Source organism: Schistocerca gregaria, unplaced genomic scaffold (genome assembly GCF_023897955.1).
Source record: "Schistocerca gregaria isolate iqSchGreg1 unplaced genomic scaffold, iqSchGreg1.2 ptg000077l, whole genome shotgun sequence".
Taxonomy (NCBI): domain Eukaryota; kingdom Metazoa; phylum Arthropoda; class Insecta; order Orthoptera; family Acrididae; genus Schistocerca; species Schistocerca gregaria.
In genome coordinates, this window is record NW_026061710.1 from 17,036,900 (window position 1) to 17,051,652 (window position 14,753).

Here is a 14,753-nt window from a genome sequence, read left to right on the forward strand (position 1 = left end):
TTGAGACATTACTCCCATGGAGGAAAGTGTGCATGGTGACTGTTGTATTCCATCATGTTGCAATTTCTATGTTTCATCAACACTCTGATAGTCCACAGATTACAGACTGCCTCCAGATGTGCATCGGAAACTACTAATGGTCTTCCAGGAAACGATCAAAGCGTAGAATGTGTCAGACGTTACTCCCATGGAGGAAAGTGCGGATGGTGACTGTTGTATTCAATCCCGATGCATTTCTGTGTTTCATAAACACTCTGATAGTCCACAGATTAAAGATTGTCTCCAGATGTGCATCGGAAACTACTACTGGTCTTCCTGGGAACGATCAATGCGTAGACTGTATCATCATTACTCCCATGGAGGAAATTGCGGATTGTGACTGTTGTATTCACTCCCGATGCAATTTCTGTGTTTCATCAACACTTTGAAGGTCCACAGATTACAGAATGCCTCCATATGTGCATCGGAAACTACTACTGGTATTCCAGGGAACGATCAAAGCCTACACTGTTTCAGATATTACTCCCATGGAGAAAAGTGGGGATGGTGACTGTTGTATTCCATCATGATGCAATTTCTATGTTTCATCAACACTCTGATAGTCCACAGATTACAGATTGCCTCCAGATGTGCATCGGAAACTACTACTGGTCTTCCTGTGAACGATCAAAACGTAGACTGTTTGAGACATTACTGCCATGGAGGAAAGTGCGGATGGTGACTGTTGTATTCAAACTCGATGCAATTTCTGTGATTCATCAACACTTTGAGGGTCCACAGATTACAGAATGCCTCCAGATGTGCATCGGTAACTACTGCTGGTCTACCAGGGAACGATCAAAGCGTAGACTGTTTGAGACATTACTCCGGTGGAGGAAAGTGAGCATGGTGACTGTTGTATTCAATCCCGATGCAATTTCTGTGTTTCATCAACACTTTGAAGGTCCACAGATTACAGAATGCCTCCAGATGTGCATCGGAAACTACTACTGGTCTTCCAGGGAACGATCAAAGCGTAGACAGTTTCAGACGTTATTCCCATGGAGGAAAGTGCGGATGGTGACTGTTGTATTCAATCCCGATGCAATTTCTGTGTTTCATCAACATTTTGAAGGTCCATAGATTACAGAATTCCTTCAGATGTGCACCGGAAACTACTAATGGTCTTCCAGGGAACGATCAAAGTGTAGACTGTTTCAGACATTACTCCCATGGAGGAAAGTGCGGATGGTGACTGTTGTATTCAATCCCGATTCAATTTCTGTGTTTGATCAACACACTGATAGTCCACAGATTACAGAATGCCTCCAGATGTGCATCGAGAACTACTACTGGTCTAACAGGGAACGATCAAAGCGTAGAATCTTTGAGACATTACTCCCATGGAGGAAAGTGCACATGGTGAGTGTTGTATTCAATCCCGATGCACTTTCTGTGTTTCATCAACACTCTGATTGTCCACAGATTTCAGATTGCCTCCAGATGTGCATCTGAAAATACTACTGGCCTTCCTGGGAACGATCAAAGCGTAGACCCTTTGAGACATTACTCCCATGGAGATAAGTGGGCATGGTGACTGTTGTATTCAATCCCGATGCCATTTCTGTGTTTCATCAACACTCAGATAGTCCACAGATTACAGAATGCCTCCAGATGTGCATCGGAAACTACTACTGGTCTTCCATCGAACGATCAAAGCGTGGACTGTTTGAGACATTACTCCCGTGGAGGAAATTGCGCATGGTGACTGTTGTTATCAATCCCGATGCAATTTCTGTGTTTCATCAACACTTTGAAGGTCCACAGATTACAGAATGCCTCCAGATGTGCATCGGAAACTACTACTGGTCTTCCAGGGAACGATCAAATCATAGACTGTTTGAGACATTACTCCCATGGAGGAAAGTGCGCATGGTGACTGTTGTAATCAATCCCGATGCAATTTCTGTGTTTCATCAACACTCTGTTAGTCCACAGTTTACAGAATGCCACCAGATGTGCAACGGAGACTACTACTGGTAATATAGGGAACGATCAAAGCGTTGACTGTTCGAGACATTACTCCCATTTAGAAAAGTGCGCATGGTGACTGTTGTATTGAATCCCGATGCATTCTCTGTGTTTTATCAACACCCTGATAGTCCACAGATTACAGAATGCCACCAGTTGTGCATTGGAAACCACTACAGGTCTTCCAGGGAACGATCAAAGCGCAGACTGTTTGAGACATTACTCCCATGGAGGGAAGTGCGCATGGTGACTGTTGTATTCAAAACCTATGCAATTTCTGTGTTTCATCAACATTCTGATAGTCCACAGATTACAGAATGCCTTCGGATGTGCATCGGAATCTACTACTGGTCGTCCAGAGAACGATCAAAGCGTAGACTGTTTGAGACATTACTCCTAATGAGGAAAGTGCGCATGGTGACTGTTTTATTCAATCCCGATGCTATTTCTGTGTTTCTTCAACACTCTGGTAGTCCACAGATTACAGAATTCCACCAGATGTGCATCGGAATCTACTACTGGTCTTCCAGGGAACGATCTATGCGTAGACTGTTTGAGAATTACTCCCATGGAGGAAAGTGCGCATTGTGACTGTTGTATTCATTCCCATTGCAATTTCTGTGTTTTATCAACACTCAGTTAGTCCACAGATTTCAGAATGCCTCCATATGTGCTTGGGAAACTACTACTGGTCTTCCTGGGAACGATCAAAGCGTAGAGTGTATCAGACATTACTCCCATGGAAGAAAGTGCGGATTGTGACTGTTGTATTCACTCCCGATGCAATTTCTGTGTTTCATCAACAATTTGAAGGTCCACAGATTACAGAATGCCTCCAGATGTGCATCGGAAGCTACTACTGGTATTCCATGGAACGATCAAAGCGTACACTGTTTCAGATATTACTCCCAGGGAGAAAAGTGCGGATGGTGACTGTTGTATTATATCATGATGCAATTTCTATGTTTCAACAACACTCTGATAGTCCACAGATTACAGATTGCCTCCAGATGTGCATCGGAAACTACTACTGGTCTTCCAGGGAACGATCAAAGCGTAAACTCTTTTAGACATTACTCCCATGGAGGAAAGTGCGCGTGGTGACTGTAGTATTCAATCCCGATGCAGTTTCTGTGTTTCATCAACAATCTGATAGTCGATAGATTACAGAATGCCACCAGATGTGCATCGGAAACTTCTACTGGTCTTCCACGGAACGATCAAAGTGTAGACTGTTTGAGAGATTACTCCCATGGAGGAAAGTGCGCATGGTGACTGTTGTATTCAAACCCGATGCCATTTCTGTGTTTCATCAACACTCTGACAGGTTACAGATTACAGAATGCCACCAGATGTGGATCGGAAACTACTACTAGTCTTCCTGGGAACGATCAAAGCATAGACCGTTTGAGATATTACTCCCATGGAGGAAAGTGCGCATGGTGACTGTTGTATTCAATCATGATGCAATATCTGTGTTTCATCAACACTTTGAAGGTCCACAGACTACAGAATGCCTCCAGATGTGCATCGGAAACTACTACTGGTCTTCCTGTGAACGATCAAAGCGTAAACTGTTTGAGACATTACTCCCATGGAAGAAAGTGCGCATGGTGACTGTTGTATTCAATACCGATGCAATTTCTGTCTTTCATCAACACTCTGATAGTCCACAGATTACAGATTGCCTCTAGATGTGCATCGGAAACTACTACTGGTCTTCCTGGGAACGATCAAAGCGTAGACAGTTTCAGACGTTACTCCCATGGAGGAAAGTGCGGATGGTGACTGTTGTATTCAATCCCGATGCAATTTCTGTGTTTCATCAACATTTTGAAGGTCCACAGATTACAGAATTCCTCCAGATGTGCACTGGAAACTACTAATGGTTTTCCAGGGAACGATCAAAGCGTAGACTGTTTCAGACATTACTCCCATGGAGGAAAGTGCGGATGGTGACTGTTGTATTCAATCCCGATTCAATTTCTGTGTTTCATCAACACTCTGATAGTCCACAGATTACAGAATGCCTCCAGATGTGCATCGAGAACTACTACTGGTCTAACAGGGAACGATCAAAGCGTAGAATGTTTGAGACATTACTCCCATGGAGGAAAGTGCGCATGGTGAGTGTTGTATTCAATCCCGATGCAATTTCTGTGTTTCATCAACACTCTGATTGTCCACAGATTTCAGATTGCCTCCAGATGTGCATCGGAAAATACTACTGGCCTTCCTGGGAACGATCAAAGCGTAGACTCTTTGAGACGTGACTCCCATGGAGAAAAGTGCGCATGGTGACTGTTGTATTCAATCCCGATGCAATTTCTGTGTTTCATCAACACTCTGATAGTCCACAGATTACAGAATGCCTCCAGATGTTCATCGGTAACTACTACTGGTCTTCCATCGAACGATCAAAGCGTGGACTGTTTGAGACATTACTCCCGTGGAGGAAAGTGCGCATGGTGACTGTTGTTATCAACCCCGATGCAATTTCAGTGTTTCATCAACACTTTGAAGGTCCACAGATTACAGAATGCCTCCTGATGTGCATCGGAAGCTACTACTGGTATTCCATTGAACGATCAAAGCGTTAACTGTTTCAGATATTACTCCCATGGAGAAAAGTGCGGATGGTGACTCTTGTATTCCATCATGATGCAATTTCTATGTTTCATCAACACTCTGATAGTCCACAGATTACAGATTGCCTCCAGATGTGCATCGGAAACTACTAATGGTCTTCCAGGAAACGATCAAAGCGTAGAATGTTTCAGACGTTACTCCCATGGAGGAAAGTGCGGATGGGGACTGTTGTATTCAATCCCGATGCAATTTCTGTGTATCATAAACACTCTGATAGTCCACAGATTACAGATTGTCTCCAGATGTGCATCGGAAACTACTACTGGTCTTCCTGGGAACGATCAATGCGTAGACTGTATCAGACATTACTCCCATGGAGGAAAGTGCGGATTGTGACTGTTGTATTCACTCCCGATGCAATTTCTGTGTTTCATCAACACTTTGAAGTTCCACAGATTACAGAATGCCCCCATATGTGCATCGGAAACTACTACTGGTATTCCAGGGAACGATCAAAGCCTACTCTGTTTCAGATATTACTCCCATGGAGAAAAGTGCGGATGGTGACTGTTGTAATCAATCCCGATGGAATTTTTGTGTTTCATCAACACTCCGATAGTCCACAGATTACAGAATGCCTCCAGATGTGCATCGGAAACTACTACTGGTCTTCTAGGGAACGATCAAAGTTTAGACTGTATGAGAATTACTCCCATGGAGGAAAGTGCGCATTTTGACTGTTGTATTCAATCCCGATGCAATTTCTGCGTTTCATCAACATTCAGATAGTCCACAGATTACAGAATGCCTCCAGATGTGCATCGGAAACTACTACTGGTCTTCCAGGCAACGATCAAATCGTAGACTGTTTGAGACATTACTCCCATGGAGGAAAGTGCGCATTGTGACTGTTGTATTCATTCCCATTGCAATTTCTGTGTTTTATCAACACTCAGTTAGTCCACAGATTTCAGAATGCCTCCATATGTGCTTGGGAAACTACTACTGGTCTTCCTGGGAACGATCAAAGCGTAGAGTGTATCAGACATTACTCCCATGGAAGAAAGTGCGGATTGTGACTGTTGTATTCACTCCCGATGCAATTTCTGTGTTTCATCAACAATTTGAAGGTCCACAGATTACAGAATGCCTCCAGATGTGCATCGGAAGCTACTACTGGTATTCTATGGAACGATCAAAGCGTACACTGTTTCAGATATTACTCCCAGGGAGAAAAGTGCGGATGGTGACTGTTGTATTATATCATGATGCAATTTCTATGTTTCATCAACACTCTGATAGTCCACAGATTACAGATTGCCTCCAGATGTGCATCGGAAACTACTACTGGTCTTCCAGGGAACGATCAAAGCGTAAACTCTTTTAGACATTACTCCCATGGAGGAAAGTGCGCGTGGTGACTGTTGAATTCAATCCCGATGCAGTTTCTGTGTTTCATCAACAATCTGATAGTCCATAGATTACAGAATGCCACCAGATGTGCATCGGAAACTTCTACTGGTCTTCCACGGAACGATCAAAGTGTAGACTGTTTGAGAGATTACTCCCATGGAGGAAAGTGCGCATGGTGACTGTTGTATTCAAACCCGATGCCATTTCTGTGTTTCATCAACACTCTGACAGGTTACAGATTACAGAATGCCACCAGATGTGGATCGGAAACTACTACTGGTCTTCGTGGGAACGATCAAAGCATAGACCGTTTGAGATATTACTCCCATGGAGGAAAGTGCGCATGGTGACTGTTGTATTCAATCATGATGCAATATCTGTGTTTCATCAACACTTTGAAGGTCCACAGACTACAGAATGCCTCCAGATGTGCATCGGAAACTACTACTGGTCTTCCTGTGAACGATCAAAGCGTAAACTGTTTGAGACATTACTCCCATGGAAGAAAGTGCGCATGGTGACTGTTGTATTCAATACCGATGCAATATCTGTCTTTCATCAACACTCTGATAGTCCACAGATTACAGATTGCCTCTAGATGTGCATCGGAAACTACTACTGGTCTTCCTGGGAACGATCAAAGCGTAGACAGTTTCAGACGTTACTCCCATGGAGGAAAGTGCGGATGGTGACTGTTGTATTCATTCCCGATGCAATTTCTGTGTTTCATCAACATTTTGAAGGTCCACAGATTACAGAATTCCTCCAGATGTGCACTGGAAACTACTAATGGTTTTCCAGGGAACGATCAAAGCGTAGACTGTTTCAGACATTACTCCCATGGAGGAAAGTGCGGATGGTGACTGTTGTATTCAATCCCGATTCAATTTCTGTGTTTCATCAACACTCTGATAGTCCACAGATTACAGAATGCCTCCAGATGTGCATCGAGAACTACTACTGGTCTAACAGGGAACGATCAAAGCGTAGACTGTTTGAGACATTACTCCCATGGAGGAAAGTGCGCATGGTGAGTGTTGTATTCAATCCCGATGCAATTTCTGTGTTTCATCAACACTCTGATTGTCCACAGATTTCAGATTGCCTCCAGATGTGCATCGGAAAATACTACTGGCCTTCCTGGGAACGATCAAAACGTAGACTCTTTGAGACATGACTCCCATGGAGAAAAGTGCGCATGGTGACTGTTGTATTCAATCCCGATGCAATTTCTGTGTTTCATAAACACTCTGATAGTCCACAGATTACAGATTGTCTCCAGATGTGCATCGGAAACTACTACTGGTCTTCCTGGGAACGATCAATGCGTAGACTGTATCAGACATTACTCCCATGGAGGAAAGTGCGGATTGTGACTGTTGCATTCACTCCCGATGCAATTTCTGTGTTTCATCAACACTTTGAAGTTCCACAGATTACAGAATGCCTCCATATGTGCATCGGAAATTACTACTGGTCTTCCAAGAAACGATCAAATAGTAGACTGTTTGAGACATAACTCCCATGGAGGAAAGTGCGAATATTGACTGTTGTATTCAAACCCGATGCAATTTCTGTGTTTCATCAACACTCTGTTAGTCCACAGATTACAGAATGCCACCAGATGTGCAACGGAGACTACTACTGGTATTCCAGGGAACGATCAAAGCGTTGACTGTTTGAGACATTACGCCCATGGAGAAAAGTGCGCATGGTGACTGTTGTATTCAATCCCGATGCAATTTCTGTGTTTCATCAACACTCATATAGTCCACAGAGTACAGAATGCCTTCTGATGTGGATCGGAAACTCCTACTGGTCTTCCAGGGAACGATCAAAGCGTAGACTGTTTGAGACATTACTCCCAGGAAGGAAGGTGCGCATGGTGACTGTTGTATTCAATCCCGATGCAATTTCTGTGTTTCATCAATATTCAGATAGTGCACAGATTACAGAATGCCTCCAGATGTGCATCGGAAACTACTACTGGTCTTCCAGGCAACGATCAAAGCGTAGACTGTTTGAGACATTACTCCCATGGAGGAAAGTGCGCATTGTGACTGTTGTATTCAATCCCATTGCAATATCTGTGTTTTATCAACACTCAGTTAGTCCACAGATTTCAGAATGCCTCCATATGTGTATGGGAAACTACTACTGGTCTTCCTGGGAACGATCAAAGCGTAGAGTGTATCAGACATTACTCCCATGGAGGAAAGTGTGGATGGTGACTGTTGTATTCAATCCCGATGCAATTTCTGTGTTTCATAAACACTCTGCTAGTCCACAGATTACAGATTGTCTCCAGATGTGCATGGGAAACTACTACTGGTCTTCCTGGGAACGATCAAAGCGTAGACTGTATCAGACATTACTGCCATGGAGGAAAGTGCGGATGGTGACTGTTGTATTCAAACTCGATGCAATTTCTGTGTTTCATCAACAATATGAGGGTCCACAGATTACAGAATGCCTCCAGACGTCGTCGGAAACTACTGCTGGTCTTCCAGGGAACGATCAAAGCGTAGACAGTTTGAGACAATACTCCCTTGGAGGAAAGTGCGCATGGTGACTGTTGTATTCAATCCCGATGCAATTTCTGTGTTTCATCAACACTTTGAAGTTCCACAGATTACAGAATGCCTCCAGATGTGCATCGGAAGCTACTACTGGTCTTCCAGTCCACATAATACAGAATGCCTCCAGATGTGCATCGGAAACTACTACTGGTCTTCCAGGGAACGATCAAAGCATAGACTGTTTGAGACATTACTCCCATGGAGGAAAGTGCGCATGGTGACTGTTGTAATCAATCCCGATGCAATTTCTGTGTTTCATCAACACTCTGATAGTCCACAGATTACAGTATGCCTCCAGATGTGCATCGGAAATTACTACTGGTCTTCCAGGAAACGATCAAAGCGTAGACTGTTTGAGACATCACTCCCATTGAGGAAAGTGCGAATATTGACTGTTGTATTCAATCCCGATGCAATTTCTGTGTTTCATCAACACTCTGTTAGTCCACAGATTACAGAATGCCACCAGATGTGCAATGGAGACTACTACTGGTCTTCCAGGGAACGATCAAAGCGTTGACTGTTTGAGACATTACTCCCATGGAGAAAAGTGCGCATGGTGACAGTTGTATTCAATCCCGATGCTATGTCTGTGTTTCATCAACACTCTGATAGTCCACAGATTTCAGAATGCTACCAGATGTGCATCGGAAACTACTACTGGTATTCCAGGGAACGATCAAAGCGTAGAATGTTTGAGATGTCACTCCCGTGGAGGAAAATGCGAATGGTGACTGTTTTATTCAATCCCGATGCACTCTCTGTGTTTTATCAACACCCTGATAGTAGACAGATTACAGAATGCCACCAGCTGTGCATTGGAAACCACTACAGGTCTTCCAGAGATCGATCAAAGCGCAGACTGTTTGAGACATTACTCCCATGGAGGGAAGTGCGCATGGTGACCGTTGTATTCAATCCCGATACAATTTCTGTGTTTCATCAACACTCTGATTGTCCACAGATTACAGAATGCCACTAGATGTGCATCGGAAACTACTACTGGTCCAAATGGGAACGATCAAAGCGTAGACTGTTTGAGACATTACTCCCATGGAGGAAAGTGCGCATGGTGACTGTTGTATTCAATCCCGATGCAATTTCTGTGTTTCATCAACACTCATATAGTCCACAGATTACAGAATGCCTCCTGATGTGGATCGGAAACTCCTACTGGTCTTCCAGGGAACGATCAAAGCGTAGACTGTTTGAGACATTACTCCCATGGAGGAAGGTGCGCATGGTGACTGTTGTATTCAATCCCGATGCAATTTCTGTGTTTCATCAATATTCAGATAGTCCACAGATTACAGAATGCCTCCATATGTGCATCGGAAACTACTACTGGTCTTCCAGGCAACGATTAAAGCGTAGACTGTTTGAGACATTACTCCCATGGAGGAAAGTGCGCATTGTGACTGTTGTATTCAATCCCATTGCAATTTCTGTGTTTTATCAACACTCAGTTAGTCCATAGATTTCAGAATGCCTCCATATGTGCATGGGAAACTACTACTGGTCTTCCTGGGAACGATCAAAGCGTAGAGTGTATCAGACATTACTCCCATGGAAGAAAGTGCAGATTGTGACTGTTGTATTCACTCCCGATGCAATTTCTGTGTTTCATCAACAATTTGAAGGTCCACAGATTACAGAATGCCTCCAGATGTGCATCGGAAGCTACTACTGGTATTCCATGGAACGATCAAAGCGTACACGGTTTCAGATATTACTCCCATGGAGAAAAGTGCGGATGGTGACTGTTGTATTATATCATGATGCAATTTCTATGTTTCATCAACACTCTGATAGTCCACAGATTACAGATTGCCTCCAGATGTGCATCGGAAACTACTACTGGTCTTCCAGGAAACGATCAAAGCGTAGAATGTTTCAGACGTTACTCCCATGGAGGAAAGTGCGGATGGTGACTGTTGTATTCAATCCCGATGCAATTTCTGTGTTTCATAAACACTCTGCTAGTCCACAGATTACAGATTGTCTCCAGATGTGCATCGGAAACTACTACTGGTCTTCCTGGGAACGATCAAAACGTAGACTGTATCAGACATTACTTCCATGGAGGAAAGTGCGGATTGTGACTGTTGTATTCACTCCCGATGCAAATTCTGTGTTTCATCAACACTTTGACGTTCCACAGACTACAGAATGCCTCCAGATGTGCATCGGAAACTACTACTGGTCTTCCAGTCCACAGAATACAGATTGCCACCAGATATGCATCGGGTAATACTACTGGTCTTCCTGGGAACGATCAAAGCATAGACTGTGTGAGACATTACTCCCATGGAGGAATGTGCTCATGGTTACTGTTGTATTCAATCCCGATGCAATTTCTGTGTTTCATCAACACTTTGAAGGTCCACAGATTACAGAATGCCTCCAGATGTGCATCGGAAACTACTACTGGTCTTCCAGGGAACGATCAAAGCATAGACTGTTTGAGACATTACTCCCATGGAGGAAAGTGCGCATGGTGACTGTTTAATCAACCCCGATGCAATTTCTGTGTTTCATTAACACTCTGATAGTCCACAGATTACAGTATGCCTCCAGATGTGCATCGGAAATTACTACTGGTCTTCCAGGAAACGATCAAAGCGTAGACTTTTTGAGACATCACTCCCATTGAGGAAAGTGCGAATATTGACTGTTGTATTCCATTCCGATGCAATTTCTGTGTTTCATCAACACTCTGTTAGTCCACAGATTACAGAATGCCACCAGATGTGCAACGGAGACTACTACTGGTCTTCCAGGGAACGATGAAAGCGTTGACTGTTTGAGACATTACTCTCATGGAGAAAAGTGCGCATGGTGACTGTTGTATTCAATCCCGATGCTATTTCTGTGTTTCATCAACACTCTGATAGTTCACAGATTTCAGAATGCCACCAGATGTGCATCGGAAACTACTACTGGTATTCCAGGGAACGAACAAAGCGTAGAATGTTTGAGATATCACTAACGTGGAGGAAAGTGCGCATGTTGACTGTTGTATTCAATCCCGATGCGTTCTCTGTGTTTTATCAACACCCTGATAGTCCACAGATTACAGAATGCCACCAGTTGTGCATTGGAAACCACTACAGGTCTTCCAGAGAACGATCAAAGCGCAGACTGTTTGAGACATTACTCCCATGGAAGGAAGTGCGCATGGTGACTGTTGTATTCAATCCCGATGCAATTTCTGTGTTTCATCAACACTCTGATAGTCCACAGATTACAGAATGCCACCAGATGTGCATCGGAAACTACTACTGGTCTTCCTGGGAACGATCAAAGCGTAGACTGTTTGAGACATTACTCCCATGGAGGAAAGTGCGTATGGTGAGTGTTGTATTCAATCCCGGTGCAATTTCTGTGTTTCATCAACACTCATATAGTCCACAGATTACAGAATGCCTCCTGATGTGGATCGGAAACTCCTACTGGTCTTCCAGGGAACGATCAAAGCGTAGACTATTTGAGACATTACTCCCATGAAGGAAGGTGCGCATGGTGACTGTTGTATTCAATCCCGATGCCATTTCTGTGTTTCATCAATATTCAGATAGTCCACAGATTACAGAATGCCTCCAGATGTGCATCGGAAACTAGTACTGGTCTTCCAGGCAACGATCAAAACGTAGACTGTTTGAGACATTACTCCATGGAGGAAGGTGCGCATTGTGACTGTTGTATTCAATCACATTGCAATTTCTGTGTTTTATCAACACTCAGTTAGTCCACAGATTTCAGAATGCCTCCATATGTGCATGGGAAACTACTACTGGTCTTCCTGGGAACGATCAAAGCGTAGAGTGTATCAGACATTACTCCCATGGAAGAAAGTGCGGATTGTGACTGTTGTATTCACTCCCGATGCAATTTCTGTGTTTCATCAACAATTTGAAGGTCCACAGATTACAGAATGCCTCCAGATGTGCATCGGAAGGTACTACTGGTATTCCATGGAACGATGAAAGCGTACACTGTTTCAGATATTACTCCCATGGAGAAAAGTGCGGATGGTGACTGTTGTATTATATCATGATGCAATTTCTATGTTTCATCAACACTCTGATAGTCCACAGATTACAGATTGCCTCCAGATGTGCATCGGAAACTACTACTGGTCTTCCAGGAAACGATCAAAGCGTAGAATGTTTCAGACGTTACTCCCATGGAGGAAAGTGCTGATGGTGACTGTTGTATTCACTCCCGATGCAAATTCTGTGTTTCATCAACACTTTGCCGTTCCACAGACTACAGAATGCCTCCAGATGTGCATCGGAAACTACTATTGGTCTTCCAGTCCACAGAATACAGATTGCCACCAGATATGCATCGGATAATACTACTGGTCTTCCTGGGAACGATCAAAGCATAGACTGTGTGAGACATTACTCCCATGGAGGAATGTGCTCATGGTTACTGTTGTATTCAATCCCGATGCAATTTCTGTGTTTCATCAACACTTTGAAGGTCCACAGATTACAGAATGCCTCCAGATGTGCATCGGAAACTACTACTGGTCTTTTAGGGAACGATCAAAGCATAGACTGTTTGAGACATTACTCCCATGGAGGAAAGTGCGCATGGTGACTGTTTAATCAATCCCGATGCAATTTCTGTGTTTCATCAACACTCTGATAGTCCACAGATTACAGTATGCCTCCAGATGTGCATCGGAAATTACTACTGGTCTTCTAGGAAACGATCAAAGCGTAGACTTTTTGAGACATCACTCCCATTGAGGAAAGTGCGAATATTGACTGTTGTATTCCATTCCGATGCAATTTCTGTGTTTCATCAACACTCTGTTAGTCCACAGATTACAGAATGCCACCAGATGTGCAACGGAGACTACTACTGGTCTTCCAGGGAACGATGAAAGCGTTGACTGTTTGAGACATTACTCTCATGGAGAAAAGTGCGCATGGTGACTGTTGTATTCAATCCCGATGCTATTTCTGTGTTTCATCAACAGTCTGATAGTCCACAGATTTCAGAATGCCACCAGATGTGCATCGGAAACTACTACTGGTATTCCAGGGAACGATCAAAGCGTAGAATGTTTGAGATATCACTAACGTGTAGGAAAGTGCGCATGTTGACTGTTGTATTCAATCCCGATGCGTTCTCTGTGTTTTATCAACACCCTGATAGTCCACAGATTACAGAATGCCACCAGTTGTGCATTGGAAACCACTACAGGTCTTCCAGAGAACGATCAAAGCGCAGACTGTTTGAGACATTACTCCCATGGAAGGAAGTGCGCATGGTGACTGTTGTATTCAATCCCGATGCAATTTCTGTGTTTCATCAACACTCTGATAGTCCACAGATTACAGAATGCCACCAGATGTGCATCGGAAACTACTACTGGTCTTCCTGGGAACGATCAAAGCGTAGACTGTTTGAGACATTACTCCCATGGAGGAAAGTGCGTATGGTGAGTGTTGTATTCAATCCCGGTGCAATTTCTGTGTTTCATCAACACTCATATAGTCCACAGATTACAGAATGCCTCCTGATGTGGATCGGAAACTCCTACTGGTCTTCCAGGGAACGATCAAAGCGTAGACTATTTGAGACATTACTCCCATGAAGGAAGGTGCGCATGGTGACTGTTGTATTCAATCCCGATGCCATTTCTGTGTTTCATCAATATTCAGATAGTCCACAGATTACAGAATGCCTCCAGATGTGCATCGGAAACTAGTACTGGTCTTCCAGGCAACGATCAAAACGTAGACTGTTTGAGACATTACTCCATGGAGGAAGGTGCGCATTGTGACTGTTGTATTCAATCCCATTGCAATTTCTGTGTTTTATCAACACTCAGTTAGTCCACAGATTTCAGAATGCCTCCATATGTGCATGGGAAACTACTACTGGTCTTCCTGGGAACGATCAAAGCGTAGAGTGTATCAGACATTACTCCCATGGAAGAAAGTGCGGATTGTGACTGTTGTATTCACTCCCGATGCAATTTCTGTGTTTCATCAACAATTTGAAGGTCCACAGATTACAGAATGCCTCCAGATGTGCATCGGAAGCAACTACTGGTATTCCGTGGAACGATCAAAGCGTACACTGTTTCAGATATTACTCCCATGGAGAAAAGTGCGGATGGTGACTGTTGTATTATATCAT